The sequence below is a fragment of the Akebia trifoliata genome, chromosome 15 (assembly GCF_017979445.1).
Source record: "Akebia trifoliata isolate Shusen 1 chromosome 15, ASM1797944v1, whole genome shotgun sequence".
NCBI lineage: Eukaryota > Viridiplantae > Streptophyta > Magnoliopsida > Ranunculales > Lardizabalaceae > Akebia > Akebia trifoliata.
In genome coordinates this window covers 6,369,165-6,375,164 of record NC_141389.1, presented here as the reverse complement: position 1 = coordinate 6,375,164, position 6,000 = coordinate 6,369,165, and positions in this window count along the sequence as shown.

Sequence of the window (6,000 nt, the reverse complement as noted above, 5' to 3'; positions counted from 1 at the left end):
ACAATTACTACCTGCATGTTTCAAATTGTCAAGGAAAAAATATCATGGAAAGGTGATATTGAAGTTACGAAGAATAGCAAATTTTAAGAAACATACAACTATACTTATAAAATAGAGTGTTTTCATATTTGTGTTTCACAATGTTGATTAACCTTTCATCATCTCAAGACATATTTCTGAACAAATATTTAGTTCTTAAACATCAAATGGGTAAAGGAGTTACTCTTGGATTTCTTTCACAAGTTCTTAAAAAAACTAGTGTTAAAATGATAGAAAACCCTTTTCTTTATAGGTTAAGTGTCGAGGCAAGGTTTTGATCCCAGTTCTGTAGTATTATCTTTCACAGACTTTACCACCTCACCAAGGTGGCACCATCCCTTAGCATAACCTAACTATACAATATGTGATTTTTTCTTCCTACAAAATTGAGACTTGTCATTGTTAAAGAACAAGAGGATTGTTCTTCTACAATTAGTAATGCTTTGGGGTTTCTTTCTTTATTGGCTGTCCTAATTGCTTGAGTACCTGTACATATTCCACAAAGGCGCACCTTCCTTGTCAATCAGACCTACCCTTTGAAAACACATCTTTTCACTCAGCCAAATAATATAGGAAGTGTCCTAAAGAAAAAGAATGCAAGGAAATATCCCAAAGGATATATGTGGAAAAAAAAAATTCCCCTAGTGAGAATAGAATACATGAAGTACTAAAAAAAAAAAAAAAGAGTATAATGCACTCCATAGTCCATAGTATGTATTTCCATGTGTCTATCTAAGCATCATTAATGAATGGAAAACATGCAAATTACTATTAAGCCGTGAAATACAAAAATACATGTCTTCCTTAGGAATTCAAACATCAATTTTTTTTCCAGGATTTGCTGGAGAAATAAAAACTTCTTATAAAGGCCTAACAATAGAGCTGTTAATAAGATAAAATTAAGTAGGTTTAAAGAAATTGGGTTTTGGTGGACCATATGGCCAACGGAAACCATGACTTTGTTGCTCAAGATGATTACCAGGTATCGCAAAAGACCTTGCCAGGAAATGAACCTGACAAATCAGTAGAAAAAAGAACAACTTCATTAAAGTCATAATAGAGTTTACTACTGAATGATGTTCACTGGATAAAATAAAATTGGTCATCACTTTGTTCATGTGTAACATGGGCTTGATAAAAATCAAAGGGGGAGAAGACAAAGTGAAAAAATATAACTATTCTACACGTGAATGATACATAGTGCTATTAAGCAAAGCTGATAAAGAGGGCTTGACCATATCTAGCTAATGTGATAATATGTAAACACCACCACCAACTAGGTTGGGCACCTCCAACACATAAATACATGAATTGACAAAAAGAACCTTGAATGGGGAAAAGTCTAAAAACAAGTTTCCGTGAAACACATCTTCATCTTATATTTCTGTTTTAAGTTCTCCAACACCTACGGATGCAAGCACAGCTTATTTAGCTGTAAAATATTGATATATTAATATTTCACTAACTATTCTCTTCATTTACCTGGTCACCACAAAAATTCTCCGAGAATTTTTGGGTAACATAAACCTCACCAAGGGCCCGCTGATAACTCTTTGGAGAAACCCTTTGAATTAGCCTTGTGAAGAAATTGGACACTGAAAATCATGGAAAATCTAATCACTACAAACTGCAGATGTGGATGCCCGTGATATTGCAGAATCTTATTCTAAAAGGTTTTGAATATGGAAAAGAAGACATTCCACCTTTACTGTAATTGGTAGATGTTACCTCTAGTTGAGAAAGTATGTGAGCATCAGCTCTTGAGAAAGTATCTGAGAAACACATTATTTATGAGTAATTACAATATTAGAGATTTAGTCAAATACTTGGAATGTCATAATCAAGTTAAACAAAATATATCAAGCAAATTTTCTATTAAAAGATCTGTAAAACTATGAATTGAAAAAAACAAAAACAAAAAAAAACAATACTGTAAAATTTTAACTCTTACTAAGAGTCCTTGAGCTCAAATGGATTACCACATTGGCAATCCAACAACACCGCCCTCTAGATTTCATGGAAAAACTCTAATTAAAAAAATATGTATCAATTTTTTTTTTTTTTTTTTTGGTGGGGGGGGGGGGGGTGGGAGGGGGACTTGATTCAATGTTCTGAAAATGGATGGCTACCTAACTTCCACAGAACTCCCAAATTTCACATTAAAATTCAACGGCAACAAATAACATTTTTCTGAAATTTTTTTTTTCAAAGTTCATATAATTTTGTCCTCTACAACCCTGTGTCATCCGATCATGCTTTTGGATGCCACAAGGTGAGCTCAACGATACTTAGTAAGATTTCAAATCTAACTAAATTAGTAAGGCTAGTCGGACTGAACCATAAAGTCACTTCTTCAAGAAATTTCTGAAGTACCATGAAAAGAAAAAGAACTTCAAAAATAATAAGAATGAGAAAATTAAACCTCTCTGGAGCTTGAAATGGATTGTGAAGACCATATTTTGGGCACATGGACAAGTTCTCCACGAATGGCTACACAAATAGGCGTGTCAACCAGTTGGAAAGATTTTCTTAAGGCATGTACCGTAAGAGATATGCCAGATCTATATGAATTTAAATTTCATAGATGTAAGAAAGAATGAAATTAAACAAGATATGATTCTGACATGAATACCTGTACCCCTGTTTCATCCACTTCAGCAACTTTGATGAATGACTCTCCATTTAGCGGATCAACAAGTGTACTCCAATTAGACAATTCCTTCCAACTATCCTGCATTGAACAAAATTGAAATCCATTTTCATGCCATTTGAAATTTTAGGGGTAATTTTAGAGGAACAATGATCAAGAACTAAAAAATCTTCTAGGGATCTCTTGAATTCCAGTAATAATCTATGCCGAAGGGAATTTGATTACTCTGTCTTGCCGATTGGACAAAATAAATCAAAAGTTAATTAGCATAATTTTATAAAGAAATGAACTAAATTAAAGAAAATGAAAAAGGCGATAAATGAATTAATAGGACAACAAAATTTTCAGAAATTCAATATAATTAGTTTGCACATAGAATTTTATTTTTCATATTCTATTTATGGTTAAGGATGATCTCAGAATAAAAGAGTTGCAGTAAAGTAGAGAGATATTGGAGAGAAAAAGAAGAACTTGCATTATATTCCTTATTATTTCTTTTTTACATGAATCAGACCTCTATTTATACACATACATTGATAGCTAATTATCATAATAGACTAACAAAACAACCAACTAACATAACTGATTAATAGACTGATTTATATAGCTAACTAACATAACTGACTAACAGATTTGTACAGCCAACTGACTAACAGACTGATTTGTACAGTTAACTAACATAACTGACTAACAGATTTGTACAACCCACTAACATAACTGACTAACAAACTGATTTGTACAGCTAACTATACTGAATTTTGACTTATAATTTAATACTCCCCCTCAAGATGGAGTGTAAATGTTAATAACACCCATCTTGGAAAGAATATTAGAGAAGAGATTGTAGCCAAAAGGCTTAGTCAAAATATCGGCTAGTTGCCCAATTGAAGAAACATGTAATGTTTTCATAGTTCTTGCCAACAGTTTTTCTCGAACAATATGACAATCTATATCTATATGTTTTGTACGTTCATGAAAAACTGGGTTGGCTGCTATGTGCAAGGCAGCCTGATAATCACAAAAAAACATAACTAGTTTGGACTGTGGTACAAATAAGTCTTTTAACAAGTGTTGCAGCCAAGTAATTTCATATGTTGTTGTAGCCATAGCACAGTATTCAGCCTCTGCTGTAGACCTAGACACTGTATTTTGCTTCTTGGATTTCCATGAAATGAGTGATTGTCCAAGAAATACACAGAAACTAGTAATAGATTTTTTAGTATCTCTGCATGCAGCCCAATCTACATCATAGAATGCCTTCAGTTGTAGATCATTTGCTGAGGGGAAGAGTAAGCCTTGGCCAGGATTGCTTTTGATGTATCGTAGGACATGATGAGCAGTTGCCAAATGAACTTCAGTGGGATTTGCAACATACTGACTTAATTGTTGAACAGAAAATGATAAATCAGGCCTTGTAATGGTTAAGTAGAGAAGTCTACCCACTAATATCCTGTAACAAAGTGGATCTGGAAGAGGTTTTCTGTCTGTTTTGGATAATCTCAAATTCTAGTCCATAGGAAATGAGGCCGATTTACATGCCAAATAACCTGTATCAGACGATATTTCAAGAGCATACTTTCGCTGTGAAACTGTAATGCCTTTTGTGGAACGAGTAATCTCAAGACCAAGAAAATGTTTCAAAAGCCCAAGGTCTTTGAGCTTAAATTGGGAAGAAGAAATCTCTTTAAAACATCTACAGCAGCATCATCATTACTGGTGATGATTATATCATCTACATAAACCAATAATGCAATGAATGAATTCTTTTTCTAGCGAGTGAATAAAGTTTGATCGGCTAAAGATTGGATAAAACCATGAGCTATCAAAACAGAGGAAAACTTGGAAAACCATTGTCTTGATGCCTGCTTGACGCCATATAAAGACTTACTCAGTTTACACACAAATTGAGAGCTAGTGGAATGAGCGTGAGCAGAAGGTAGAAACTCCCCCTGAGCAAATGATTCCTTTGAATGGCAATGAAATCCAGGAGGTAAAGACATGTACACCTCTTCTTCTAAGTCTCCATGCAAAAAGACATTGTTGACATCCAATTGGTGCAAAGACCAGTTTTTGGATGCAACTATAACTAAGAGAACTCGTACAATGTCAAACTTGGCAATTGGTGAAAATGTTTCCAAGTAGTCCAATCCTTCTTATTGTGTATAGCCCTTGGCAACTAATCCGGCTTTGTATCTTTCCACAGAACCATCTGATTTATATTTGATCTTGTAAACCCACTTACATCCAACAACTTGCTTATTGGGAGGTAAGTGAGTTATAGTCCAAGTTTTATTATAGCCCAAGGCTTTAATTTCATCAACCATGGCATCACACCACTGAGTATGTTGAATGGCTTGTTTAAAAGATGTTGGTTCTTGTTGAGAAGAAAGGGAGAATGTAAATGCTTTATGAGCAGAAGAAAGATTAGAATATGATAATAAAATAGGATATTGGATATTGAATACCTTTACTCAAAGAATCAGATGATGAAGTGGCCTCTGCTGCATTGGCTAAGTTACAATGATAATCTGTAAGATATGATGGAATTTTGTGAACTCTAGTAGATGTTCTAATTTTAGGCTGTGGAGTTACTGAATTTGGCTGAGAAACAATTGGAACTGGTATGTGATTTGGAATTGGATTATTTGTGGATTCATTCATGGAGTTCGGAAGAATATCTTAAACAATCTGAGTTGTAGGAGATGTGAATGTATCAATAGGAATAAGAGCATCTGTTTGAGAAACGAGTATGACCACTGATTGAATGGAAAGATCATGTCCAGTTTTGAATGGAAAAACAGATTCTCGAAAAATGACATCTCTAGATAAGAAGATGGGCATTTGTTTCTAAATCATAGAGTTTGTATCCCTTGGTGCCATATGGATATCCAAGAAAAACACAGGGATAAGCTCTAGGTGCAAATTTAGAACGATTATGAGATAAGGTTGATGCAAAACAAAGACAACCAAATGCTTTAAGATGAGAATAATTTGGTGATTTGGAGAATAAGACCACATATGGTGTTTTATTGGGTAGTAGAGGAGAGGGTGTTCTATTGATTAAGTAAGCTATTGTGAGAACACATTCAGTCCAGAATAGAAGGGGTAAATTTGCATGGAATCTAAGAGATCTTGCCACATTTAAGAGATGTTGGTGTTTACGCTCAACTACACCATTTTGTTGAGGCGTGGCAACACATGTTTGTTGATGTAAGACTCCTTTAGAAAAATAAAATTCGGGCATATCAAACTCAGCCCCTTTATCAGTCCTTATAGTTTTGATATGAATATCAAATTGTGTCTCTATGAGT